Source organism: Pungitius pungitius, unplaced genomic scaffold (genome assembly GCF_949316345.1).
Source record: "Pungitius pungitius unplaced genomic scaffold, fPunPun2.1 scaffold_28, whole genome shotgun sequence".
NCBI lineage: Eukaryota > Metazoa > Chordata > Actinopteri > Perciformes > Gasterosteidae > Pungitius > Pungitius pungitius.
The window spans coordinates 690507-714043 of NW_026909895.1; the positions used below are offsets into that span (position 1 = coordinate 690507).

General features: G+C 44.8%; 49 non-coding genes and 1 pseudogene across 49 annotated transcripts; all 50 read left to right on the top strand.

The window, feature by feature from the left end:
• Positions 1-118: 118 nt before the first annotated feature.
• LOC134122237 (5S ribosomal RNA) lies at positions 119-237 on the top strand. The gene has a single exon (XR_009953778.1). It is a non-coding gene; the product is annotated as a 5S ribosomal RNA (ribosomal RNA).
• A 339-nt stretch (positions 238-576) lies between these two features.
• Positions 577-695, top strand: LOC134121495 (5S ribosomal RNA). The gene has a single exon (XR_009953036.1). It is a non-coding gene; the product is annotated as a 5S ribosomal RNA (ribosomal RNA).
• Positions 696-1040: 345 nt separating this feature from the next.
• On the top strand, positions 1041-1159 carry LOC134121102 (5S ribosomal RNA). Its single transcript, XR_009952645.1, has one exon. It is a non-coding gene; the product is annotated as a 5S ribosomal RNA (ribosomal RNA).
• Positions 1160-1498: 339 nt separating this feature from the next.
• Positions 1499-1617, top strand: LOC134121103 (5S ribosomal RNA). Its single transcript, XR_009952646.1, has one exon. It is a non-coding gene; the product is annotated as a 5S ribosomal RNA (ribosomal RNA).
• Positions 1618-1961: 344 nt separating this feature from the next.
• LOC134122334 (5S ribosomal RNA) lies at positions 1962-2080 on the top strand. Its single transcript, XR_009953874.1, has one exon. It is a non-coding gene; the product is annotated as a 5S ribosomal RNA (ribosomal RNA).
• A 339-nt stretch (positions 2081-2419) lies between these two features.
• On the top strand, positions 2420-2538 carry LOC134121104 (5S ribosomal RNA). Its single transcript, XR_009952647.1, has one exon. It is a non-coding gene; the product is annotated as a 5S ribosomal RNA (ribosomal RNA).
• A 339-nt stretch (positions 2539-2877) lies between these two features.
• Positions 2878-2996, top strand: LOC134121105 (5S ribosomal RNA). The gene has a single exon (XR_009952648.1). It is a non-coding gene; the product is annotated as a 5S ribosomal RNA (ribosomal RNA).
• A 394-nt stretch (positions 2997-3390) lies between these two features.
• On the top strand, positions 3391-3509 carry LOC134122387 (5S ribosomal RNA). Its single transcript, XR_009953927.1, has one exon. It is a non-coding gene; the product is annotated as a 5S ribosomal RNA (ribosomal RNA).
• A 398-nt stretch (positions 3510-3907) lies between these two features.
• On the top strand, positions 3908-4026 carry LOC134122416 (5S ribosomal RNA; annotated as a pseudogene).
• Positions 4027-4365: 339 nt separating this feature from the next.
• LOC134121106 (5S ribosomal RNA) lies at positions 4366-4484 on the top strand. Its single transcript, XR_009952649.1, has one exon. It is a non-coding gene; the product is annotated as a 5S ribosomal RNA (ribosomal RNA).
• Positions 4485-4828: 344 nt separating this feature from the next.
• On the top strand, positions 4829-4947 carry LOC134121789 (5S ribosomal RNA). Its single transcript, XR_009953330.1, has one exon. It is a non-coding gene; the product is annotated as a 5S ribosomal RNA (ribosomal RNA).
• Positions 4948-5291: 344 nt separating this feature from the next.
• LOC134122238 (5S ribosomal RNA) lies at positions 5292-5410 on the top strand. Its single transcript, XR_009953779.1, has one exon. It is a non-coding gene; the product is annotated as a 5S ribosomal RNA (ribosomal RNA).
• A 344-nt stretch (positions 5411-5754) lies between these two features.
• Positions 5755-5873, top strand: LOC134122239 (5S ribosomal RNA). The gene has a single exon (XR_009953780.1). It is a non-coding gene; the product is annotated as a 5S ribosomal RNA (ribosomal RNA).
• Positions 5874-6217: 344 nt separating this feature from the next.
• Positions 6218-6336, top strand: LOC134121791 (5S ribosomal RNA). The gene has a single exon (XR_009953332.1). It is a non-coding gene; the product is annotated as a 5S ribosomal RNA (ribosomal RNA).
• A 339-nt stretch (positions 6337-6675) lies between these two features.
• Positions 6676-6794, top strand: LOC134121107 (5S ribosomal RNA). The gene has a single exon (XR_009952650.1). It is a non-coding gene; the product is annotated as a 5S ribosomal RNA (ribosomal RNA).
• Positions 6795-7138: 344 nt separating this feature from the next.
• LOC134121792 (5S ribosomal RNA) lies at positions 7139-7257 on the top strand. Its single transcript, XR_009953333.1, has one exon. It is a non-coding gene; the product is annotated as a 5S ribosomal RNA (ribosomal RNA).
• Positions 7258-7596: 339 nt separating this feature from the next.
• On the top strand, positions 7597-7715 carry LOC134121621 (5S ribosomal RNA). The gene has a single exon (XR_009953162.1). It is a non-coding gene; the product is annotated as a 5S ribosomal RNA (ribosomal RNA).
• A 344-nt stretch (positions 7716-8059) lies between these two features.
• On the top strand, positions 8060-8178 carry LOC134121793 (5S ribosomal RNA). Its single transcript, XR_009953334.1, has one exon. It is a non-coding gene; the product is annotated as a 5S ribosomal RNA (ribosomal RNA).
• A 339-nt stretch (positions 8179-8517) lies between these two features.
• On the top strand, positions 8518-8636 carry LOC134121622 (5S ribosomal RNA). The gene has a single exon (XR_009953163.1). It is a non-coding gene; the product is annotated as a 5S ribosomal RNA (ribosomal RNA).
• A 344-nt stretch (positions 8637-8980) lies between these two features.
• Positions 8981-9099, top strand: LOC134122240 (5S ribosomal RNA). The gene has a single exon (XR_009953781.1). It is a non-coding gene; the product is annotated as a 5S ribosomal RNA (ribosomal RNA).
• Positions 9100-9443: 344 nt separating this feature from the next.
• On the top strand, positions 9444-9562 carry LOC134121794 (5S ribosomal RNA). Its single transcript, XR_009953335.1, has one exon. It is a non-coding gene; the product is annotated as a 5S ribosomal RNA (ribosomal RNA).
• A 339-nt stretch (positions 9563-9901) lies between these two features.
• Positions 9902-10020, top strand: LOC134121108 (5S ribosomal RNA). The gene has a single exon (XR_009952651.1). It is a non-coding gene; the product is annotated as a 5S ribosomal RNA (ribosomal RNA).
• A 344-nt stretch (positions 10021-10364) lies between these two features.
• Positions 10365-10483, top strand: LOC134122373 (5S ribosomal RNA). The gene has a single exon (XR_009953913.1). It is a non-coding gene; the product is annotated as a 5S ribosomal RNA (ribosomal RNA).
• A 339-nt stretch (positions 10484-10822) lies between these two features.
• On the top strand, positions 10823-10941 carry LOC134121109 (5S ribosomal RNA). The gene has a single exon (XR_009952652.1). It is a non-coding gene; the product is annotated as a 5S ribosomal RNA (ribosomal RNA).
• A 344-nt stretch (positions 10942-11285) lies between these two features.
• LOC134121795 (5S ribosomal RNA) lies at positions 11286-11404 on the top strand. The gene has a single exon (XR_009953336.1). It is a non-coding gene; the product is annotated as a 5S ribosomal RNA (ribosomal RNA).
• Positions 11405-11743: 339 nt separating this feature from the next.
• LOC134121624 (5S ribosomal RNA) lies at positions 11744-11862 on the top strand. The gene has a single exon (XR_009953165.1). It is a non-coding gene; the product is annotated as a 5S ribosomal RNA (ribosomal RNA).
• A 344-nt stretch (positions 11863-12206) lies between these two features.
• Positions 12207-12325, top strand: LOC134122241 (5S ribosomal RNA). The gene has a single exon (XR_009953782.1). It is a non-coding gene; the product is annotated as a 5S ribosomal RNA (ribosomal RNA).
• Positions 12326-12669: 344 nt separating this feature from the next.
• On the top strand, positions 12670-12788 carry LOC134121796 (5S ribosomal RNA). The gene has a single exon (XR_009953337.1). It is a non-coding gene; the product is annotated as a 5S ribosomal RNA (ribosomal RNA).
• Positions 12789-13127: 339 nt separating this feature from the next.
• LOC134121111 (5S ribosomal RNA) lies at positions 13128-13246 on the top strand. The gene has a single exon (XR_009952654.1). It is a non-coding gene; the product is annotated as a 5S ribosomal RNA (ribosomal RNA).
• Positions 13247-13590: 344 nt separating this feature from the next.
• Positions 13591-13709, top strand: LOC134122374 (5S ribosomal RNA). The gene has a single exon (XR_009953914.1). It is a non-coding gene; the product is annotated as a 5S ribosomal RNA (ribosomal RNA).
• A 339-nt stretch (positions 13710-14048) lies between these two features.
• Positions 14049-14167, top strand: LOC134121112 (5S ribosomal RNA). Its single transcript, XR_009952655.1, has one exon. It is a non-coding gene; the product is annotated as a 5S ribosomal RNA (ribosomal RNA).
• A 344-nt stretch (positions 14168-14511) lies between these two features.
• On the top strand, positions 14512-14630 carry LOC134122242 (5S ribosomal RNA). Its single transcript, XR_009953783.1, has one exon. It is a non-coding gene; the product is annotated as a 5S ribosomal RNA (ribosomal RNA).
• Positions 14631-14974: 344 nt separating this feature from the next.
• Positions 14975-15093, top strand: LOC134121797 (5S ribosomal RNA). The gene has a single exon (XR_009953338.1). It is a non-coding gene; the product is annotated as a 5S ribosomal RNA (ribosomal RNA).
• A 339-nt stretch (positions 15094-15432) lies between these two features.
• Positions 15433-15551, top strand: LOC134121113 (5S ribosomal RNA). The gene has a single exon (XR_009952656.1). It is a non-coding gene; the product is annotated as a 5S ribosomal RNA (ribosomal RNA).
• Positions 15552-15895: 344 nt separating this feature from the next.
• Positions 15896-16014, top strand: LOC134122243 (5S ribosomal RNA). Its single transcript, XR_009953784.1, has one exon. It is a non-coding gene; the product is annotated as a 5S ribosomal RNA (ribosomal RNA).
• A 344-nt stretch (positions 16015-16358) lies between these two features.
• LOC134122375 (5S ribosomal RNA) lies at positions 16359-16477 on the top strand. Its single transcript, XR_009953915.1, has one exon. It is a non-coding gene; the product is annotated as a 5S ribosomal RNA (ribosomal RNA).
• Positions 16478-16816: 339 nt separating this feature from the next.
• LOC134121114 (5S ribosomal RNA) lies at positions 16817-16935 on the top strand. Its single transcript, XR_009952657.1, has one exon. It is a non-coding gene; the product is annotated as a 5S ribosomal RNA (ribosomal RNA).
• Positions 16936-17279: 344 nt separating this feature from the next.
• On the top strand, positions 17280-17398 carry LOC134122244 (5S ribosomal RNA). Its single transcript, XR_009953785.1, has one exon. It is a non-coding gene; the product is annotated as a 5S ribosomal RNA (ribosomal RNA).
• A 339-nt stretch (positions 17399-17737) lies between these two features.
• On the top strand, positions 17738-17856 carry LOC134121115 (5S ribosomal RNA). The gene has a single exon (XR_009952658.1). It is a non-coding gene; the product is annotated as a 5S ribosomal RNA (ribosomal RNA).
• Positions 17857-18200: 344 nt separating this feature from the next.
• LOC134121116 (5S ribosomal RNA) lies at positions 18201-18319 on the top strand. Its single transcript, XR_009952659.1, has one exon. It is a non-coding gene; the product is annotated as a 5S ribosomal RNA (ribosomal RNA).
• Positions 18320-18663: 344 nt separating this feature from the next.
• Positions 18664-18782, top strand: LOC134122335 (5S ribosomal RNA). Its single transcript, XR_009953875.1, has one exon. It is a non-coding gene; the product is annotated as a 5S ribosomal RNA (ribosomal RNA).
• A 339-nt stretch (positions 18783-19121) lies between these two features.
• On the top strand, positions 19122-19240 carry LOC134121117 (5S ribosomal RNA). Its single transcript, XR_009952660.1, has one exon. It is a non-coding gene; the product is annotated as a 5S ribosomal RNA (ribosomal RNA).
• Positions 19241-19634: 394 nt separating this feature from the next.
• Positions 19635-19753, top strand: LOC134122028 (5S ribosomal RNA). The gene has a single exon (XR_009953569.1). It is a non-coding gene; the product is annotated as a 5S ribosomal RNA (ribosomal RNA).
• A 398-nt stretch (positions 19754-20151) lies between these two features.
• On the top strand, positions 20152-20270 carry LOC134121118 (5S ribosomal RNA). Its single transcript, XR_009952661.1, has one exon. It is a non-coding gene; the product is annotated as a 5S ribosomal RNA (ribosomal RNA).
• A 339-nt stretch (positions 20271-20609) lies between these two features.
• Positions 20610-20728, top strand: LOC134121942 (5S ribosomal RNA). Its single transcript, XR_009953483.1, has one exon. It is a non-coding gene; the product is annotated as a 5S ribosomal RNA (ribosomal RNA).
• A 346-nt stretch (positions 20729-21074) lies between these two features.
• Positions 21075-21193, top strand: LOC134121119 (5S ribosomal RNA). The gene has a single exon (XR_009952662.1). It is a non-coding gene; the product is annotated as a 5S ribosomal RNA (ribosomal RNA).
• Positions 21194-21532: 339 nt separating this feature from the next.
• LOC134121943 (5S ribosomal RNA) lies at positions 21533-21651 on the top strand. The gene has a single exon (XR_009953484.1). It is a non-coding gene; the product is annotated as a 5S ribosomal RNA (ribosomal RNA).
• Positions 21652-21996: 345 nt separating this feature from the next.
• LOC134121120 (5S ribosomal RNA) lies at positions 21997-22115 on the top strand. Its single transcript, XR_009952663.1, has one exon. It is a non-coding gene; the product is annotated as a 5S ribosomal RNA (ribosomal RNA).
• Positions 22116-22454: 339 nt separating this feature from the next.
• Positions 22455-22573, top strand: LOC134121544 (5S ribosomal RNA). The gene has a single exon (XR_009953085.1). It is a non-coding gene; the product is annotated as a 5S ribosomal RNA (ribosomal RNA).
• Positions 22574-22912: 339 nt separating this feature from the next.
• On the top strand, positions 22913-23031 carry LOC134121122 (5S ribosomal RNA). Its single transcript, XR_009952665.1, has one exon. It is a non-coding gene; the product is annotated as a 5S ribosomal RNA (ribosomal RNA).
• Positions 23032-23537: the final 506 nt, after the last annotated feature.

Consider the following 23537-nt stretch of genomic DNA (forward strand, 5'->3'; position numbering starts at 1 on the left):
TTACCTTCAGGCTTTAGGAACCTCTCTTGCCAATGCTAAGAACTGCTTCAATTTTAGAAAAAGAAACTTCTGATTATCTTTGACACGTTTTAAAGGATTAGGAAAAAGATGAAAAGCAGCTTACGTCCATACCTCTCTGGTTCCGCCCGATCTCGTCTGTTCTCGGAAGCTAAGCAGAGCAGGGCCTGGTTAGTACCTGGATGGAAGACCGCCTGGGAATCCCAGGTGCCGTAAGCTTTTTCACTTCTCTCTCTGAAAGCCGCCCAGCGCCGTAAATTGTACACCTACACAATTGTAAAAAAAAATTCACATTGTAGAAGAGATGCAATAGGAAGAAGATGAAAGGTGGCTTACGTCCGTACCATCGTCAGGCCATTTGAGGTGGCGGGGACTGCAATGGCCATTCACCGATTGGCTGGGACCCCTGGGCGGGTCTTCTCTAGTCCATCCAATTTTCGGCATGGGATGTCACAGCCTTCTTTGCATACCCTTATTTAACCCACACAAAGATGCCAACGGCAGGCGTGTCATAATTCATTGACGCATTATAAAGGATTAGGAAAAAGATAAAAAGCAGCTTACGGCCATACCTCTCTGGTTCCGCCCGATCTCGTCTGATCTCGGAAGCTAAGCAGAGCAGGGCCTGGTTAGTACCTGGATGGAAGACCGCCTGGGAATCTCAGGTGCCGTAAGCTTTTTCACTTCTCTCTCCGAAAGCCGCCGAGCGCCGCAGATTGTACACCTGTTTTAACGTTGGATATGAAAGGAAATTAGACAATATTATCCAAAATGATTCCGTTTCATGATTGCTAAATTAGTGTTGATCAACATTTAACAATTGGCATACTTTTGTTTGTAATTTAGCCGTTGAAATACAGGTGCTAACCAAACATGTTAGATTTACCAGTGAAGAAAAGTAAAGTTCCCTTTAGGTTTTAGGAACCTCTCTTGCCAATGCTAAGAACTGCTTCAATTTTAGAAAAAGAAACTTCTGATTATCTTTGACACGTTTTAAAGGATTAGGAAAAAGATGAAAAGCAGCTTACGGCCATACCTCTCTGGTTCCGCCCGATCTCGTCTGATCTCGGAAGCTAAGCAGAGCAGGGCCTGGTTAGTACCTGGATGGAAGACCGCCTGGGAATCCCAGGTGCCGTAAGCTTTTTAACTTCTCTCTCTGAAAGCCGCCCAGCGCCGTAGATTGTACACCTACACAATTGTAAAAAAAAATTCACATTGTAGAAGAGATGCAATAGGAAGAAGATGAAAGGTGGCTTACGTCCATACCATCATCAGGCCATTTGAGGTGGCGGGGACTGCAATGGCCATTCACCGATTGGCTGGGACTCCTGGGCGGGTCTTCTCTAGTCCATCCAATTTTCGGCATGGGATGTCACAGCCTTCTTTGCATACCCTTATTTAACCCACACAAAGATGCCAACGGCAGGCGTGTCATAATTCATTGACGCATTATAAAGGATTAGGAAAAAGATAAAAAGCAGCTTACGGCCATACCTCTCTGGTTCCGCCCGATCTCGTCTGATCTCGGAAGCTAAGCAGAGCAGGGCCTGGTTAGTACCTGGATGGAAGACCGCCTGGGAATCCCAGGTGCCGTAAGCTTTTTCACTTCTCTCTCCGAAAGCCGCCGAGCGCCGCAGATTGTACACCTGTTTTAACGTTGGATATGAAAAGAAATTAGACAATATTATCCAAAATGATTCCGTTTCATGATTGCTAAATTAGTGTTGGTCAACATTTACGATTGGCATACTGTTGTTTGTAATTTAGCCGTTGAAATACAGGTGCTAACCCAACATGTTAGAATTGCCAGTGAAGAAAAGTAAAGTTACCTTCAGGCTTTAGGAACCTCTCTTGCCAATGCTAAGAACTGCTTCAATTTTAGAAAAAGAAACTTCTGATTATCTTTGACACGTTTTAAAGGATTAGGAAAAAGATGAAAAGCAGCTTACGTCCATACCTCTCTGGTTCCGCCCGATCTCGTCTGTTCTCGGAAGCTAAGCAGAGCAGGGCCTGGTTAGTACCTGGATGGAAGACCGCCTGGGAACCCCAGGTGCCGTAAGCTTTTTCACTTCTCTCTCTGAAAGCCGCCCAGCGCCGTAGATTGTACACCTACACAATTGTAAAAAAAATTTCACATTGTAGAAGAGATGCAATAGGAAGAAGATGAAAGGTGGCTTACGTCCGTACCATCGTCAGGCCATTTGAGGTGGCGGGGACTGCAATGGCCATTCACCGATTGGCTGGGACTCCTGGGCGGGTCTTCTCTAGTCCATCCAATTTTCGGCTTGGGATGTCACAGCCTTCTTTGCATACCCTTATTTAACCCACACAAAGATGCCAACGGCTGGCGTGTCATAATTCATTGACGCATTATAAAGGATTAGGAAAAAGATAAAAAGCAGCTTACGGCCATACCTCTCTGGTTCCGCCCGATCTCGTCTGATCTCGGAAGCTAAGCAGAGCAGGGCCTGGTTAGTACCTGGATGGAAGACCGCCTGGGAATCCCAGGTGCCGTAAGCTTTTTCACTTCTCTCTCTGAAAGCCGCCCAGCGCCGTAAATTGTACACCTACACAATTGTAAAAAAAAATTCACATTGTAGAAGAGATGCAATAGGAAGAAGATGAAAGGTGGCTTACGTCCATACCATCGTCAGGCCATTTGAGGTGGCGGGGACTGCAATGGCCATTCACCGATTGGCTGGGACTCCTGGGCGGGTCTTCTCTAGTCCATCCAATTTTCGGCATGGGATGTCACAGCCTTCTTTGCATACCCTTATTTAACCCACACAAAGATGCCAACGGCTGGCGTGTCATAATTCATTGACGCATTATAAAGGATTAGGAAAAAGATAAAAAGCAGCTTACGGCCATACCTCTCTGGTTCCGCCCGATCTCGTCTGATCTCGGAAGCTAAGCAGAGCAGGGCCTGGTTAGTACCTGGATGGAAGACCGCCTGGGAATCCCAGGTGCCGTAAGCTTTTTCACTTCTCTCTGAAAGCTGCAGAGCGCCGCAGATTGTACACCTACAAATTACAAAAAGTATATCACATTGTTGAAGAGATGCATGTTTAGTGTTGTTTTAACGTTGGATATGAAAGGAAATTAGACAATATTATCCAAAATGATTCCGTTTCATGATTGCTAAATTGGTGTTGATCAACATTTTACGATTGGCATACTATTGTTTGTAATTTAGCCGTTGAAATACAGGTGCTAACCAAACATGTTAGATTTACCAGTGAAGAAAAGTAAAGTTACCTTCAGGTTTTAGGAACCTCTCTTGCCAATGCTAAGAACTGCTTCAATTTTAGAAAAAGAAACTTCTGATTATCTTTGACACGTTTTAAAGGATTAGGAAAAAGATAAAAAGCAGCTTACAGCCATACCTCTCTGGTTCCGCCCGATCTCGTCTGATCTCAGAAGCTAAGCAGAGCGGGGCCTGGTTAGTACCTGGATGGAAGACCGCCTGGGAATCCCAGGTGCCGTAAGCTTTTTCACTTCTCTCACCGAAAGCCGCCGAGCGCCGCAGATTGTACACCTACAAATTACAAAAAGTATATCACATTGTTGAAGAGATGCATGTTTAGTGTTGTTTTAACGTTGGATATGAAAGGCAATTAGACAATATTATCCAAAATGATTCCGTTTCATGGTTGCTAAATTAGTGTTGATCAACATTTAACAATTGGCATACTTTTGTTTGTAATTTAGCCGTTGAAATACAGGTGCTAACCCAACATGTTAGAATTGCCAGTGAAGAAAAGTAAAGTTACCTTCAGGTTTTAGAAACCTCTCTTGCCAATCCTAAGAACTGCTTCAATTTTAGAAAAAGAAACTCTTCTGATTATCTTTGACGCATTATAAAGGATTAGGAAAAAGATAAAAACCAGCTTACGGCCATACCTCTCTGGTTCCGCCCGATCTCGTCTGATCTCGGAAGCTAAGCAGAGCAGCGCCTGGTTAGTACCTGGATGAAAGACCGCCTGGGAATCCCAGGTGCCGTAAGCTTTTTCACTTCTCTCTCTGAAAGCCGCCCAGCGCCGTAGCTTGTACACCTACACAATTGTAAAAAGTTTATCACATTGTAGAAGAGATGCAATAGGAAGAAGATGAAAGGTGGCTTACGTCCATACCATCGTCAGGCCATTTGAGGTGGCGGGGACTGCAATGGCCATTCACCGATTGGCTGGGACTCCTGGGCGGGTCTTCTCTAGTCCATCCAATTTTCGGCATGGGATGTCACAGCCTTCTTTGCATACCCTTATTTAACCCACACAAAGATGCCAACGGCAGGCGTGTCATAATTCATTGACGCATTATAAAGGATTAGGAAAAAGATAAAAAGCAGCTTACGGCCATACCTCTCTGGTTCCGCCCGATCTCGTCTGATCTCGGAAGCTAAGCAGAGCAGGGCCTGGTTAGTACCTGGATGGAAGACCGCCTGGGAATCCCAGGTGCCGTAAGCTTTTTCACTTCTCTCTCCGAAAGCCGCCGAGCGCCGCAGATTGTACACCTGTTTTAACGTTGGATATGAAAGGAAATTAGACAATATTATCCAAAATGATTCCGTTTCATGATTGCTAAATTAGTGTTGGTCAACATTTACGATTGGCATACTGTTGTTTGTAATTTAGCCGTTGAAATACAGGTGCTAACCCAACATGTTAGAATTGCCAGTGAAGAAAAGTAAAGTTACCTTCAGGCTTTAGGAACCTCTCTTGCCAATGCTAAGAACTGCTTCAATTTTAGAAAAAGAAACTTCTGATTATCTTTGACACGTTTTAAAGGATTAGGAAAAAGATGAAAAGCAGCTTACGTCCATACCTCTCTGGTTCCGCCCGATCTCGTCTGATCTCGGAAGCTAAGCAGAGCAGGGCCTGGTTAGTACCTGGATGGAAGACCGCCTGGGAATCCCAGGTGCCGTAAGCTTTTTCACTTCTCTCTCCGAAAGCCGCCGAGCGCCGCAGATTGTACACCTGTTTTAACGTTGGATATGAAAGGAAATTAGACAATATTATCCAAAATGATTCCGTTTCATGATTGCTAAATTAGTGTTGGTCAACATTTACGATTGGCATACTGTTGTTTGTAATTTAGCCGTTGAAATACAGGTGCTAACCCAACATGTTAGAATTGCCAGTGAAGAAAAGTAAAGTTACCTTCAGGCTTTAGGAACCTCTCTTGCCAATGCTAAGAACTGCTTCAATTTTAGAAAAAGAAACTTCTGATTATCTTTGACACGTTTTAAAGGATTAGGAAAAAGATGAAAAGCAGCTTACGTCCATACCTCTCTGGTTCCGCCCGATCTCGTCTGTTCTCGGAAGCTAAGCAGAGCAGGGCCTGGTTAGTACCTGGATGGAAGACCGCCTGGGAATCCCAGGTGCCGTAAGCTTTTTCACTTCTCTCTCCGAAAGCCGCCGAGCGCCGCAGATTGTACACCTGTTTTAACGTTGGATATGAAAGGAAATTAGACAATATTATCCAAAATCATTCCGTTTCATGATTGCTAAATTAGTGTTGGTCAACATTTACGATTGGCATACTGTTGTTTGTAATTTAGCCGTTGAAATACAGGTGCTAACCCAACATGTTAGAATTGCCAGTGAAGAAAAGTAAAGTTACCTTCAGGCTTTAGGAACCTCTCTTGCCAATGCTAAGAACTGCTTCAATTTTAGAAAAAGAAACTTCTGATTATCTTTGACACGTTTTAAAGGATTAGGAAAAAGATGAAAAGCAGCTTACGTCCATACCTCTCTGGTTCCGCCCGATCTCGTCTGTTCTCGGAAGCTAAGCAGAGCAGGGCCTGGTTAGTACCTGGATGGAAGACCGCCTGGGAATCCCAGGTGCCGTAAGCTTTTTCACTTCTCTCTCCGAAAGCCGCCGAGCGCCGCAGATTGTACACCTGTTTTAACGTTGGATATGAAAGGAAATTAGACAATATTATCCAAAATCATTCCGTTTCATGATTGCTAAATTAGTGTTGGTCAACATTTACGATTGGCATACTGTTGTTTGTAATTTAGCCGTTGAAATACAGGTGCTAACCCAACATGTTAGAATTGCCAGTGAAGAAAAGTAAAGTTACCTTCAGGCTTTAGGAACCTCTCTTGCCAATGCTAAGAACTGCTTCAATTTTAGAAAAAGAAACTTCTGATTATCTTTGACACGTTTTAAAGGATTAGGAAAAAGATGAAAAGCAGCTTACGTCCATACCTCTCTGGTTCCGCCCGATCTCGTCTGATCTCGGAAGCTAAGCAGAGCAGGGCCTGGTTAGTACCTGGATGGAAGACCGCCTGGGAATCCCAGGTGCCGTAAGCTTTTTCACTTCTCTCTCCGAAAGCCGCCCAGCGCCGTAAATTGTACACCTACACAATTGTAAAAAAAATTTCACATTGTAGAAGAGATGCAATAGGAAGAAGATGAAAGGTGGCTTACGTCCATACCATCATCAGGCCATTTGAGGTGGCGGGGACTGCAATGGCCATTCACCGATTGGCTGGGACCCCTGGGCGGGTCTTCTCTAGTCCATCCAATTTTCGGCATGGGATGTCACAGCCTTCTTTGCATACCCTTATTTAACCCACACAAAGATGCCAACGGCAGGCGTGTCATAATTCATTGACGCATTATAAAGGATTAGGAAAAAGATAAAAAGCAGCTTACGGCCATACCTCTCTGGTTCCGCCCGATCTCGTCTGATCTCGGAAGCTAAGCAGAGCAGGGCCTGGTTAGTACCTGGATGGAAGACCGCCTGGGAATCCCAGGTGCCGTAAGCTTTTTCACTTCTCTCTCCGAAAGCCGCCGAGCGCCGCAGATTGTACACCTGTTTTAACGTTGGATATGAAAGGAAATTAGACAATATTATCCAAAATGATTCCGTTTCATGATTGCTAAATTAGTGTTGGTCAACATTTACGATTGGCATACTGTTGTTTGTAATTTAGCCGTTGAAATACAGGTGCTAACCCAACATGTTAGAATTGCCAGTGAAGAAAAGTAAAGTTACCTTCAGGCTTTAGGAACCTCTCTTGCCAATGCTAAGAACTGCTTCAATTTTAGAAAAAGAAACTTCTGATTATCTTTGACACGTTTTAAAGGATTAGGAAAAAGATGAAAAGCAGCTTACGTCCATACCTCTCTGGTTCCGCCCGATCTCGTCTGATCTCGGAAGCTAAGCAGAGCAGGGCCTGGTTAGTACCTGGATGGAAGACCGCCTGGGAATCCCAGGTGCCGTAAGCTTTTTCACTTCTCTCTCTGAAAGCCGCCCAGCGCCGTAGCTTGTACACCTACACAATTGTAAAAAGTTTATCACATTGTAGAAGAGATGCAATAGGAAGAAGATGAAAGGTGGCTTACGTCCATACCATCGTCAGGCCATTTGAGGTGGCGGGGACTGCAATGGCCATTCACCGATTGGCTGGGACTCCTGGGCGGGTCTTCTCTAGTCCATCCAATTTTCGGCATGGGATGTCACAGCCTTCTTTGCATACCCTTATTTAACCCACACAAAGATGCCAACGGCAGGCGTGTCATAATTCATTGACGCATTATAAAGGATTAGGAAAAAGATAAAAAGCAGCTTACGGCCATACCTCTCTGGTTCCGCCCGATCTCGTCTGATCTCGGAAGCTAAGCAGAGCAGGGCCTGGTTAGTACCTGGATGGAAGACCGCCTGGGTATCCCAGGTGCCGTAAGCTTTTTCACTTCTCTCTCCGAAAGCCGCCGAGCGCCGCAGATTGTACACCTGTTTTAACGTTGGATATGAAAGGAAATTAGACAATATTATCCAAAATGATTCCGTTTCATGATTGCTAAATTAGTGTTGGTCAACATTTACGATTGGCATACTGTTGTTTGTAATTTAGCCGTTGAAATACAGGTGCTAACCCAACATGTTAGAATTGCCAGTGAAGAAAAGTAAAGTTACCTTCAGGCTTTAGGAACCTCTCTTGCCAATGCTAAGAACTGCTTCAATTTTAGAAAAAGAAACTTCTGATTATCTTTGACACGTTTTAAAGGATTAGGAAAAAGATGAAAAGCAGCTTACGTCCATACCTCTCTGGTTCCGCCCGATCTCGTCTGATCTCGGAAGCTAAGCAGAGCAGGGCCTGGTTAGTACCTGGATGGAAGACCGCCTGGGAATCCCAGGTGCCGTAAGCTTTTTCACTTCTCTCTCTGAAAGCCGCCCAGCGCCGTAGCTTGTACACCTACACAATTGTAAAAAGTTTATCACATTGTAGAAGAGATGCAATAGGAAGAAGATGAAAGGTGGCTTACGTCCATACCATCGTCAGGCCATTTGAGGTGGCGGGGACTGCAATGGCCATTCACCGATTGGCTGGGACTCCTGGGCGGGTCTTCTCTAGTCCATCCAATTTTCGGCATGGGATGTCACAGCCTTCTTTGCATACCCTTATTTAACCCACACAAAGATGCCAACGGCAGGCGTGTCATAATTCATTGACGCATTATAAAGGATTAGGAAAAAGATAAAAAGCAGCTTACGGCCATACCTCTCTGGTTCCGCCCGATCTCGTCTGATCTCGGAAGCTAAGCAGAGCAGGGCCTGGTTAGTACCTGGATGGAAGACCGCCTGGGTATCCCAGGTGCCGTAAGCTTTTTCACTTCTCTCTCCGAAAGCCGCCGAGCGCCGCAGATTGTACACCTGTTTTAACGTTGGATATGAAAGGAAATTAGACAATATTATCCAAAATGATTCCGTTTCATGATTGCTAAATTAGTGTTGGTCAACATTTACCATTGGCATACTGTTGTTTGTAATTTAGCCGTTGAAATACAGGTGCTAACCCAACATGTTAGAATTGCCAGTGAAGAAAAGTAAAGTTACCTTCAGGCTTTAGGAACCTCTCTTGCCAATGCTAAGAACTGCTTCAATTTTAGAAAAAGAAACTTCTGATTATCTTTGACACGTTTTAAAGGATTAGGAAAAAGATGAAAAGCAGCTTACGTCCATACCTCTCTGGTTCCGCCCGATCTCGTCTGTTCTCGGAAGCTAAGCAGAGCAGGGCCTGGTTAGTACCTGGATGGAAGACCGCCTGGGAATCCCAGGTGCCGTAAGCTTTTTCACTTCTCTCTCCGAAAGCCGCCGAGCGCCGCAGATTGTACACCTGTTTTAACGTTGGATATGAAAGGAAATTAGACAATATTATCCAAAATCATTCCGTTTCATGATTGCTAAATTAGTGTTGGTCAACATTTACGATTGGCATACTGTTGTTTGTAATTTAGCCGTTGAAATACAGGTGCTAACCCAACATGTTAGAATTGCCAGTGAAGAAAAGTAAAGTTACCTTCAGGCTTTAGGAACCTCTCTTGCCAATGCTAAGAACTGCTTCAATTTTAGAAAAAGAAACTTCTGATTATCTTTGACACGTTTTAAAGGATTAGGAAAAAGATGAAAAGCAGCTTACGTCCATACCTCTCTGGTTCCGCCCGATCTCGTCTGATCTCGGAAGCTAAGCAGAGCAGGGCCTGGTTAGTACCTGGATGGAAGACCGCCTGGGAATCCCAGGTGCCGTAAGCTTTTTCACTTCTCTCTCCGAAAGCCGCCCAGCGCCGTAAATTGTACACCTACACAATTGTAAAAAAAATTTCACATTGTAGAAGAGATGCAATAGGAAGAAGATGAAAGGTGGCTTACGTCCGTACCATCGTCAGGCCATTTGAGGTGGCGGGGACTGCAATGGCCATTCACCGATTGGCTGGGACCCCTGGGCGGGTCTTCTCTAGTCCATCCAATTTTCGGCATGGGATGTCACAGCCTTCTTTGCATACCCTTATTTAACCCACACAAAGATGCCAACGGCAGGCGTGTCATAATTCATTGACGCATTATAAAGGATTAGGAAAAAGATAAAAAGCAGCTTACGGCCATACCTCTCTGGTTCCGCCCGATCTCGTCTGATCTCGGAAGCTAAGCAGAGCAGGGCCTGGTTAGTACCTGGATGGAAGACCGCCTGGGAATCCCAGGTGCCGTAAGCTTTTTCACTTCTCTCTCCGAAAGCCGCCGAGCGCCGCAGATTGTACACCTGTTTTAACGTTGGATATGAAAGGAAATTAGACAATATTATCCAAAATGATTCCGTTTCATGATTGCTAAATTAGTGTTGGTCAACATTTACGATTGGCATACTGTTGTTTGTAATTTAGCCGTTGAAATACAGGTGCTAACCCAACATGTTAGAATTGCCAGTGAAGAAAAGTAAAGTTACCTTCAGGCTTTAGGAACCTCTCTTGCCAATGCTAAGAACTGCTTCAATTTTAGAAAAAGAAACTTCTGATTATCTTTGACACGTTTTAAAGGATTAGGAAAAAGATGAAAAGCAGCTTACGTCCATACCTCTCTGGTTCCGCCCGATCTCGTCTGATCTCGGAACCTAAGCAGAGCAGGGCCTGGTTAGTACCTGGATGGAAGACCGCCTGGGAATCCCAGGTGCCGTAAGCTTTTTCACTTCTCTCTCTGAAAGCCGCCCAGCGCCGTAGATTGTACACCTACACAATTGTAAAAAAAATTTCACATTGTAGAAGAGATGCAATAGGAAGAAGATGAAAGGTGGCTTACGTCCATACCATCGTCAGGCCATTTGAGGTGGCGGGGACTGCAATGGCCATTCACCGATTGGCTGGGACTCCTGGGCGGGTCTTCTCTAGTCCATCCAATTTTCGGCATGGGATGTCACAGCCTTCTTTGCATACCCTTATTTAACCCACACAAAGATGCCAACGGCTGGCGTGTCATAATTCATTGACGCATTATAAAGGATTAGGAAAAAGATAAAAAGCAGCTTACGGCCATACCTCTCTGGTTCCGCCCGATCTCGTCTGATCTCGGAAGCTAAGCAGAGCAGGGCCTGGTTAGTACCTGGATGGAAGACCGCCTGGGAATCCCAGGTGCCGTAAGCTTTTTCACTTCTCTCTCCGAAAGCCGCCGAGCGCCGCAGATTGTACACCTGTTTTAACGTTGGATATGAAAGGAAATTAGACAATATTATCCAAAATGATTCCGTTTCATGATTGCTAAATTAGTGTTGGTCAACATTTACGATTGGCATACTGTTGTTTGTAATTTAGCCGTTGAAATACAGGTGCTAACCCAACATGTTAGAATTGCCAGTGAAGAAAAGTAAAGTTACCTTCAGGCTTTAGGAACCTCTCTTGCCAATGCTAAGAACTGCTTCAATTTTAGAAAAAGAAACTTCTGATTATCTTTGACACGTTTTAAAGGATTAGGAAAAAGATGAAAAGCAGCTTACGTCCATACCTCTCTGGTTCCGCCCGATCTCGTCTGATCTCGGAAGCTAAGCAGAGCAGGGCCTGGTTAGTACCTGGATGGAAGACCGCCTGGGAATCCCAGGTGCCGTAAGCTTTTTCACTTCTCTCTCTGAAAGCCGCCCAGCGCCGTAGCTTGTACACCTACACAATTGTAAAAAGTTTATCACATTGTAGAAGAGATGCAATAGGAAGAAGATGAAAGGTGGCTTACGTCCATACCATCGTCAGGCCATTTGAGGTGGCGGGGACTGCAATGGCCATTCACCGATTGGCTGGGACTCCTGGGCGGGTCTTCTCTAGTCCATCCAATTTTCGGCATGGGATGTCACAGCCTTCTTTGCATACCCTTATTTAACCCACACAAAGATGCCAACGGCAGGCGTGTCATAATTCATTGACGCATTATAAAGGATTAGGAAAAAGATAAAAAGCAGCTTACGGCCATACCTCTCTGGTTCCGCCCGATCTCGTCTGATCTCGGAAGCTAAGCAGAGCAGGGCCTGGTTAGTACCTGGATGGAAGACCGCCTGGGTATCCCAGGTGCCGTAAGCTTTTTCACTTCTCTCTCCGAAAGCCGCCGAGCGCCGCAGATTGTACACCTGTTTTAACGTTGGATATGAAAGGAAATTAGACAATATTATCCAAAATGATTCCGTTTCATGATTGCTAAATTAGTGTTGGTCAACATTTACCATTGGCATACTGTTGTTTGTAATTTAGCCGTTGAAATACAGGTGCTAACCCAACATGTTAGAATTGCCAGTGAAGAAAAGTAAAGTTACCTTCAGGCTTTAGGAACCTCTCTTGCCAATGCTAAGAACTGCTTCAATTTTAGAAAAAGAAACTTCTGATTATCTTTGACACGTTTTAAAGGATTAGGAAAAAGATGAAAAGCAGCTTACGTCCATACCTCTCTGGTTCCGCCCGATCTCGTCTGTTCTCGGAAGCTAAGCAGAGCAGGGCCTGGTTAGTACCTGGATGGAAGACCGCCTGGGAATCCCAGGTGCCGTAAGCTTTTTCACTTCTCTCTCCGAAAGCCGCCGAGCGCCGCAGATTGTACACCTGTTTTAACGTTGGATATGAAAGGAAATTAGACAATATTATCCAAAATCATTCCGTTTCATGATTGCTAAATTAGTGTTGGTCAACATTTACGATTGGCATACTGTTGTTTGTAATTTAGCCGTTGAAATACAGGTGCTAACCCAACATGTTAGAATTGCCAGTGAAGAAAAGTAAAGTTACCTTCAGGCTTTAGGAACCTCTCTTGCCAATGCTAAGAACTGCTTCAATTTTAGAAAAAGAAACTTCTGATTATCTTTGACACGTTTTAAAGGATTAGGAAAAAGATGAAAAGCAGCTTACGTCCATACCTCTCTGGTTCCGCCCGATCTCGTCTGATCTCGGAAGCTAAGCAGAGCAGGGCCTGGTTAGTACCTGGATGGAAGACCGCCTGGGAATCCCAGGTGCCGTAAGCTTTTTCACTTCTCTCTCCGAAAGCCGCCCAGCGCCGTAAATTGTACACCTACACAATTGTAAAAAAAATTTCACATTGTAGAAGAGATGCAATAGGAAGAAGATGAAAGGTGGCTTACGTCCGTACCATCGTCAGGCCATTTGAGGTGGCGGGGACTGCAATGGCCATTCACCGATTGGCTGGGACCCCTGGGCGGGTCTTCTCTAGTCCATCCAATTTTCGGCATGGGATGTCACAGCCTTCTTTGCATACCCTTATTTAACCCACACAAAGATGCCAACGGCAGGCGTGTCATAATTCATTGACGCATTATAAAGGATTAGGAAAAAGATAAAAAGCAGCTTACGGCCATACCTCTCTGGTTCCGCCCGATCTCGTCTGATCTCGGAAGCTAAGCAGAGCAGGGCCTGGTTAGTACCTGGATGGAAGACCGCCTGGGAATCCCAGGTGCCGTAAGCTTTTTCACTTCTCTCTCCGAAAGCCGCCGAGCGCCGCAGATTGTACACCTGTTTTAACGTTGGATATGAAAGGAAATTAGACAATATTATCCAAAATGATTCCGTTTCATGATTGCTAAATTAGTGTTGGTCAACATTTACGATTGGCATACTGTTGTTTGTAATTTAGCCGTTGAAATACAGGTGCTAACCCAACATGTTAGAATTGCCAGTGAAGAAAAGTAAAGTTACCTTCAGGCTTTAGGAACCTCTCTTGCCAATGCTAAGAACTGCTTCAATTTTAGAAAAAGAAACTTCTGATTATCTTTGACACGTTTTAAAGGATTAGGAAAAAGATGAAAAGCAGCTTACGTCCATACCTCTCTGGTTCCGCCCGATCTCGTCTGATCTCGGAACCTAAGCAGAGCAGGGCCTGGTTAGTACCTGGATGGAAGACCGCCTGGGAATCCCAGGTGCCGTAAGCTTTTTCACTTCTCTCTCTGAAAGCCGCCCAGCGCCGTAGATTGTACACCTACACAATTGTAAAAAAAATTTCACATTGTAGAAGAGATGCAATAGGAAGAAGATGAAAGGTGGCTTACGTCCATACCATCGTCAGGCCATTTGAGGTGGCGGGGACTGCAATGGCCATTCACCGATTGGCTGGGACTCCTGGGCGGGTCTTCTCTAGTCCATCCAATTTTCGGCATGGGATGTCACAGCCTTCTTTGCATACCCTTATTTAACCCACACAAAGATGCCAACGGCTGGCGTGTCATAATTCATTGACGCATTATAAAGGATTAGGAAAAAGATAAAAAGCAGCTTACGGCCATACCTCTCTGGTTCCGCCCGATCTCGTCTGATCTCGGAAGCTAAGCAGAGCAGGGCCTGGTTAGTACCTGGATGGAAGACCGCCTGGGAATCCCAGGTGCCGTAAGCTTTTTCACTTCTCTCTCCGAAAGCCGCCGAGCGCCGCAGATTGTACACCTGTTTTAACGTTGGATATGAAAGGAAATTAGACAATATTATCCAAAATGATTCCGTTTCATGATTGCTAAATTAGTGTTGGTCAACATTTACGATTGGCATACTGTTGTTTGTAATTTAGCCGTTGAAATACAGGTGCTAACCCAACATGTTAGAATTGCCAGTGAAGAAAAGTAAAGTTACCTTCAGGCTTTAGGAACCTCTCTTGCCAATGCTAAGAACTGCTTCAATTTTAGAAAAAGAAACTTCTGATTATCTTTGACACGTTTTAAAGGATTAGGAAAAAGATGAAAAGCAGCTTACGTCCATACCTCTCTGGTTCCGCCCGATCTCGTCTGTTCTCGGAAGCTAAGCAGAGCAGGGCCTGGTTAGTACCTGGATGGAAGACCGCCTGGGAATCCCAGGTGCCGTAAGCTTTTTCACTTCTCTCTCCGAAAGCCGCCGAGCGCCGCAGATTGTACACCTGTTTTAACGTTGGATATGAAAGGAAATTAGACAATATTATCCAAAATCATTCCATTTCATGATTGCTAAATTAGTGTTGGTCAACATTTACGATTGGCATACTGTTGTTTGTAATTTAGCCGTTGAAATACAGGTGCTAACCCAACATGTTAGAATTGCCAGTGAAGAAAAGTAAAGTTACCTTCAGGCTTTAGGAACCTCTCTTGCCAATGCTAAGAACTGCTTCAATTTTAGAAAAAGAAACTTCTGATTATCTTTGACACGTTTTAAAGGATTAGGAAAAAGATGAAAAGCAGCTTACGTCCATACCTCTCTGGTTCCGCCCGATCTCGTCTGATCTCGGAAGCTAAGCAGAGCAGGGCCTGGTTAGTACCTGGATGGAAGACCGCCTGGGAATCCCAGGTGCCGTAAGCTTTTTCACTTCTCTCTCCGAAAGCCGCCCAGCGCCGTAAATTGTACACCTACACAATTGTAAAAAAAATTTCACATTGTAGAAGAGATGCAATAGGAAGAAGATGAAAGGTGGCTTACGTCCGTACCATCGTCAGGCCATTTGAGGTGGCGGGGACTGCAATGGCCATTCACCGATTGGCTGGGACCCCTGGGCGGGTCTTCTCTAGTCCATCCAATTTTCGGCATGGGATGTCACAGCCTTCTTTGCATACCCTTATTTAACCCACACAAAGATGCCAACGGCAGGCGTGTCATAATTCATTGACGCATTATAAAGGATTAGGAAAAAGATAAAAAGCAGCTTACGGCCATACCTCTCTGGTTCCGCCCGATCTCGTCTGATCTCGGAAGCTAAGCAGAGCAGGGCCTGGTTAGTACCTGGATGGAAGACCGCCTGGGAATCCCAGGTGCCGTAAGCTTTTTCACTTCTCTCTCCGAAAGCCGCCGAGCGCCGCAGATTGTACACCTGTTTTAACGTTGGATATGAAAGGAAATTAGACAATATTATCCAAAATGATTCCGTTTCATGATTGCTAAATTAGTGTTGGTCAACATTTACGATTGGCATACTGTTGTTTGTAATTTAGCCGTTGAAATACAGGTGCTAACCCAACATGTTAGAATTGCCAGTGAAGAAAAGTAAAGTTACCTTCAGGCTTTAGGAACCTCTCTTGCCAATGCTAAGAACTGCTTCAATTTTAGAAAAAGAAACTTCTGATTATCTTTGACACGTTTTAAAGGATTAGGAAAAAGATGAAAAGCAGCTTACGTCCATACCTCTCTGGTTCCGCCCGATCTCGTCTGTTCTCGGAAGCTAAGCAGAGCAGGGCCTGGTTAGTACCTGGATGGAAGACCGCCTGGGAATCCCAGGTGCCGTAAGCTTTTTCACTTCTCTCTCCGAAAGCCGCCGAGCGCCGCAGATTGTACACCTGTTTTAACGTTGGATATGAAAGGAAATTAGACAATATTATCCAAAATCATTCCGTTTCATGATTGCTAAATTAGTGTTGGTCAACATTTACGATTGGCATACTGTTGTTTGTAATTTAGCCGTTGAAATACAGGTGCTAACCCAACATGTTAGAATTGCCAGTGAAGAAAAGTAAAGTTACCTTCAGGCTTTAGGAACCTCTCTTGCCAATGCTAAGAACTGCTTCAATTTTAGAAAAAGAAACTTCTGATTATCTTTGACACGTTTTAAAGGATTAGGAAAAAGATGAAAAGCAGCTTACGTCCATACCTCTCTGGTTCCGCCCGATCTCGTCTGATCTCGGAACCTAAGCAGAGCAGGGCCTGGTTAGTACCTGGATGGAAGACCGCCTGGGAATCCCAGGTGCCGTAAGCTTTTTCACTTCTCTCTCTGAAAGCCGCCCAGCGCCGTAGATTGTACACCTACACAATTGTAAAAAAAATTTCACATTGTAGAAGAGATGCAATAGGAAGAAGATGAAAGGTGGCTTACGTCCATACCATCGTCAGGCCATTTGAGGTGGCGGGGACTGCAATGGCCATTCACCGATTGGCTGGGACTCCTGGGCGGGTCTTCTCTAGTCCATCCAATTTTCGGCATGGGATGTCACAGCCTTCTTTGCATACCCTTATTTAACCCACACAAAGATGCCAACGGCTGGCGTGTCATAATTCATTGACGCATTATAAAGGATTAGGAAAAAGATAAAAAGCAGCTTACGGCCATACCTCTCTGGTTCCGCCCGATCTCGTCTGATCTCGGAAGCTAAGCAGAGCAGGGCCTGGTTAGTACCTGGATGGAAGACCGCCTGGGAATCCCAGGTGCCGTAAGCTTTTTCACTTCTCTCTCCGAAAGCCGCCGAGCGCCGCAGATTGTACACCTGTTTTAACGTTGGATATGAAAGGAAATTAGACAATATTATCCAAAATGATTCCGTTTCATGATTGCTAAATTAGTGTTGGTCAACATTTACGATTGGCATACTGTTGTTTGTAATTTAGCCGTTGAAATACAGGTGCTAACCCAACATGTTAGAATTGCCAGTGAAGAAAAGTAAAGTTACCTTCAGGCTTTAGGAACCTCTCTTGCCAATGCTAAGAACTGCTTCAATTTTAGAAAAAGAAACTTCTGATTATCTTTGACACGTTTTAAAGGATTAGGAAAAAGATGAAAAGCAGCTTACGTCCATACCTCTCTGGTTCCGCCCGATCTCGTCTGTTCTCGGAAGCTAAGCAGAGCAGGGCCTGGTTAGTACCTGGATGGAAGACCGCCTGGGAATCCCAGGTGCCGTAAGCTTTTTCACTTCTCTCTCCGAAAGCCGCCCAGCGCCGTAAATTGTACACCTACACAATTGTAAAAAAAATTTCACATTGTAGAAGAGATGCAATAGGAAGAAGATGAAAGGTGGCTTACGTCCGTACCATCGTCAGGCCATTTGAGGTGGCGGGGACTGCAATGGCCATTCACCGATTGGCTGGGACCCCTGGGCGGGTCTTCTCTAGTCCATCCAATTTTCGGCATGGGATGTCACAGCCTTCTTTGCATACCCTTATTTAACCCACACAAAGATGCCAACGGCAGGCGTGTCATAATTCATTGACGCATTATAAAGGATTAGGAAAAAGATAAAAAGCAGCTTACGGCCATACCTCTCTGGTTCCGCCCGATCTCGTCTGATCTCGGAAGCTAAGCAGAGCAGGGCCTGGTTAGTACCTGGATGGAAGACCGCCTGGGAATCCCAGGTGCCGTAAGCTTTTTCACTTCTCTCTCCGAAAGCCGCCGAGCGCCGCAGATTGTACACCTGTTTTAACGTTGGATATGAAAGGAAATTAGACAATATTATCCAAAATGATTCCGTTTCATGATTGCTAAATTAGTGTTGGTCAACATTTACGATTGGCATACTGTTGTTTGTAATTTAGCCGTTGAAATACAGGTGCTAACCCAACATGTTAGAATTGCCAGTGAAGAAAAGTAAAGTTACCTTCAGGCTTTAGGAACCTCTCTTGCCAATGCTAAGAACTGCTTCAATTTTAGAAAAAGAAACTTCTGATTATCTTTGACACGTTTTAAAGGATTAGGAAAAAGATAAAAAGCAGCTTACGGCCATACCTCTCTGGTTCCGCCCGATCTCGTCTGATCTCGGAAGCTAAGCAGAGCAGGGCCTGGTTAGTACCTGGATGGAAGACCGCCTGGGAATCCCAGGTGCCGTAAGCTTTTTCACTTCTCTCTCCGAAAGCCGCCGAGCGCCGCAGATTGTACACCTGTTTTAACGTTGGATATGAAAGGAAATTAGACAATATTATCCAAAATGATTCCGTTTCATGATTGCTAAATTAGTGTTGGTCAACATTTACGATTGGCATACTGTTGTTTGTAATTTAGCCGTTGAAATACAGGTGCTAACCCAACATGTTAGAATTGCCAGTGAAGAAAAGTAAAGTTACCTTCAGGCTTTAGGAACCTCTCTTGCCAATGCTAAGAACTGCTTCAATTTTAGAAAAAGAAACTTCTGATTATCTTTGACACGTTTTAAAGGATTAGGAAAAAGATGAAAAGCAGCTTACGTCCATACCTCTCTGGTTCCGCCCGATCTCGTCTGTTCTCGGAAGCTAAGCAGAGCAGGGCCTGGTTAGTACCTGGATGGAAGACCGCCTGGGAACCCCAGGTGCCGTAAGCTTTTTCACTTCTCTCTCTGAAAGCCGCCCAGCGCCGTAGATTGTACACCTACACAATTGTAAAAAAAATTTCACATTGTAGAAGAGATGCAATAGGAAGAAGATGAAAGGTGGCTTACGTCCGTACCATCGTCAGGCCATTTGAGGTGGCGGGGACTGCAATGGCCATTCACCGATTGGCTGGGACTCCTGGGCGGGTCTTCTCTAGTCCATCCAATTTTCGGCTTGGGATGTCACAGCCTTCTTTGCATACCCTTATTTAACCCACACAAAGATGCCAACGGCTGGCGTGTCATAATTCATTGACGCATTATAAAGGATTAGGAAAAAGATAAAAAGCAGCTTACGGCCATACCTCTCTGGTTCCGCCCGATCTCGTCTGATCTCGGAAGCTAAGCAGAGCAGGGCCTGGTTAGTACCTGGATGGAAGACCGCCTGGGAATCCCAGGTGCCGTAAGCTTTTTCACTTCTCTCTGAAAGCTGCAGAGCGCCGCAGATTGTACACCTACAAATTACAAAAAGTATATCACATTGTTGAAGAGATGCATGTTTAGTGTTGTTTTAACGTTGGATATGAAAGGAAATTAGACAATATTATCCAAAATGATTCCGTTTCATGATTGCTAAATTGGTGTTGATCAACATTTTACGATTGGCATACTATTGTTTGTAATTTAGCCGTTGAAATACAGGTGCTAACCAAACATGTTAGATTTACCAGTGAAGAAAAGTAAAGTTACCTTCAGGTTTTAGGAACCTCTCTTGCCAATGCTAAGAACTGCTTCAATTTTAGAAAAAGAAACTTCTGATTATCTTTGACACGTTTTAAAGGATTAGGAAAAAGATAAAAAGCAGCTTACAGCCATACCTCTCTGGTTCCGCCCGATCTCGTCTGATCTCGGAAGCTAAGCAGAGCGGGGCCTGGTTAGTACCTGGATGGAAGACCGCCTGGGAATCCCAGGTGCCGTAAGCTTTTTCACTTCTCTCACCGAAAGCCGCCGAGCGCCGCAGATTGTTCACCTACAAATTACAAAAAGTATATCACATTGTTGAAGAGATGCATGTTTAGTGTTGTTTTAACGTTGGATATGAAAGGCAATTAGACAATATTATCCAAAATGATTCCGTTTCATGGTTGCTAAATTAGTGTTGATCAACATTTAACAATTGGCATACTTTTGTTTGTAATTTAGCCGTTGAAATACAGGTGCTAACCCAACATGTTAGAATTGCCAGTGAAGAAAAGTAAAGTTACCTTCAGGTTTTAGAAACCTCTCTTGCCAATCCTAAGAACTGCTTCAATTTTAGAAAAAGAAACTCTTCTGATTATCTTTGACGCATTATAAAGGATTAGGAAAAAGATAAAAAGCAGCTTACGGCCATACCTCTCTGGTTCCGCCCGATCTCGTCTGATCTCGGAAGCTAAGCAGAGCAGGGCCTGGTTAGTACCTGGATGGAAGACCGCCTGGGAATCCCAGGTGCCGTAAGCTTTTTCACTTCTCTCTCTGAAAGCCGCCCAGCGCCGTAGCTTGTACACCTACACAATTGTAAAAAGTTTATCACATTGTAGAAGAGATGCAATAGGAAGAAGATGAAAGGTGGCTTACGTCCATACCATCGTCAGGCCATTTGAGGTGGCGGGGACTGCAATGGCCATTCACCGATTGGCTGGGACTCCTGGGCGGGTCTTCTCTAGTCCATCCAATTTTCGGCATGGGATGTCACAGCCTTCTTTGCATACCCTTATTTAACCCACACAAAGATGCCAACGGCAGGCGTGTCATAATTCATTGACGCATTATAAAGGATTAGGAAAAAGATAAAAAGCAGCTTACGGCCATACCTCTCTGGTTCCGCCCGATCTCGTCTGATCTCGCAAGCTAAGCAGAGCAGGGCCTGGTTAGTACCTGGATGGAAGACCGCCTGGGAATCCCAGGTGCCGTAAGCTTTTTCACTTCTCTCTCCGAAAGCCGCCGAGCGCCGCAGATTGTACACCTGTTTTAACGTTGGATATGAAAGGAAATTAGACAATATTATCCAAAATGATTCCGTTTCATGATTGCTAAATTAGTGTTGGTCAACATTTACGATTGGCATACTGTTGTTTGTAATTTAGCCGTTGAAATACAGGTGCTAACCCAACATGTTAGAATTGCCAGTGAAGAAAAGTAAAGTTACCTTCAGGTTTTAGAAACCTCTCTTGCCAATCCTAAGAACTGCTTCAATTTTAGAAAAAGAAACTCTTCTGATTATCTTTGACGCATTATAAAGGATTAGGAAAAAGATAAAAAGCAGCTTACGGCCATACCTCTCTGGTTCCGCCCGATCTCGTCTGATCTCGGAAGCTAAGCAGAGCAGGGCCTGGTTAGTACCTGGATGGAAGACCGCCTGGGAATCCCAGGTGCCGTAAGCTTTTTCACTTCTCTCTCTGAAAGCCGCCCAGCGCCGTAGCTTGTACACCTACACAATTGTAAAAAGTTTATCACATTGTAGAAGAGATGCAATAGGAAGAAGATGAAAGGTGGCTTACGTCCATACCATCGTCAGGCCATTTGAGGTGGCGGGGACTGCAATGGCCATTCACCGATTGGCTGGGACTCCTGGGCGGGTCTTCTCTAGTCCATCCAATTTTCGGCATGGGATGTCACAGCCTTCTTTGCATACCCTTATTTAACCCACACAAAGATGCCAACGGCAGGCGTGTCATAATTCATTGACGCATTATAAAGGATTAGGAAAAAGATAAAAAGCAGCTTACGGCCATACCTCTCTGGTTCCGCCCGATCTCGTCTGATCTCGCAAGCTAAGCAGAGCAGGGCCTGGTTAGTACCTGGATGGAAGACCGCCTGGGAATCCCAGGTGCCGTAAGCTTTTTCACTTCTCTCTCCGAAAGCCGCCGAGCGCCGCAGATTGTACACCTGTTTTAACGTTGGATATGAAAGGCAATTAGACAATATTATCCAAAATGATTCCGTTTCATGGTTGCTAAATTAGTGTTGATCAACATTTAACAATTGGCATACTTTTGTTTGTAATTTAGCCGTTGAAATACAGGTGCTAACCCAACATGTTAGAATTGCCAGTGAAGAAAAGTAAAGTTACCTTCAGGTTTTAGAAACCTCTCTTGCCAATGCTAAGAACTGCTTCAATTTTAGAAAAAGAAACTTCTGATTATCTTTGACACGTTTTAAAGGATTAGGAAAAAGATGAAAAGCAGCTTACGGCCATACCTCTCTGGTTCCGCCCGATCTCGTCTGATCTCGGAAGCTAAGCAGAGCAGGGCCTGGTTAGTACCTGGATGGAAGACCGCCTGGGAATCCCAGGTGCCGTAAGCTTTTTAACTTCTCTCTCTGAAAGCCGCCCAGCGCCGTAGATTGTACACCTACACAATTGTAAAAAAAAATTCACATTGTAGAAGAGATGCAATAGGAAGAAGATGAAAGGTGGCTTACGTCCATACCATCGTCAGGCCATTTGAGGTGGCGGGGACTGCAATGGCCATTCACCGATTGGCTGGGACTCCTGGGCGGGTCTTCTCTAGTCCATCCAATTTTCGGCATGGGATGTCACAGCCTTCTTTGCATACCCTTATTTAACCCACACAAAGATGCCAACGGCTGGCGTGTCATAATTCATTGACGCATTATAAAGGATTAGGAAAAAGATAAAAAGCAGCTTACGGCCATACCTCTCTGGTTCCGCCTGATCTCGTCTGATCTCGGAAGCTAAGCAGAGCAGGGCCTGGTTAGTACCTGGATGGAAGACCGCCTGGGAATCCCAGGTGCCGTAAGCATTTTCACTTCTCTCTCCGAAAGCCGCCCACCGCCGCAGATTGTACACCTTCACAATTGTAAAAAGTATTTCACATTGTAGAAGAGATGCAATAGGAAGAAGATGAAAGGTGGCTTACGTCCATACCATCGTCAGGCCATTTGAGGTGGCGGGGACTGCAATGGCCATCCACCGATTGGCTGGGACTCCTGGGCGGGTCTTCTCTAGTCCATCCAATTTTCGCCATAGGATGTCACAGCCTTCTTTGCATACCCTTATTTAACCCACACAAAGATGCCAACGGCAGGCGTGACATAATTTTTTGACGCATTATAAAGGATTAGGAAAAAGATAAAAAGCAGCTTACGGCCATACCTCTCTGGTTCCGCCCGATCTCGTCTGATCTCGGAAGCTAAGCAGAGCAGGGCCTGGTTAGTACCTGGATGGAAGACCGCCTGGGAATCCCAGGTGCCGTAAGCTTTTTCACTTCTCTCTCTGAAAGCCGCCCAGCGCCGTAGCTTGTACACCTACACAATTGTAAAAAGTTTATCACATTGTAGAAGAGATGCAATAGGAAGAAGATGAAAGGTGGCTTACGTCCATACCATCGTCAGGCCATTTGAGGTGGCGGGGACTGCAATGGCCATTCACCGATTGGCTGGGACTCCTGGGCGGGTCTTCTCTAGTCCATCCAATTTTCGGCATGGGATGTCACAGCCTTCTTTGCATACCCTTATTTAACCCACACAAAGATGCCAACGGCAGGCGTGTCATAATTCATTGACGCATTATAAAGGATTAGGAAAAAGATAAAAAGCAGCTTACGGCCATACCTCTCTGGTTCCGCCCGATCTCGTCTGATCTCGGAAGCTAAGCAGAGCAGGGCCTGGTTAGTACCTGGATGGAAGACCGCCTGGGAACACCTACAAATTACAAAAAGTATATCACATTGTTGAAGAGATGCATGTTTAGTGTTGTTTTAACGT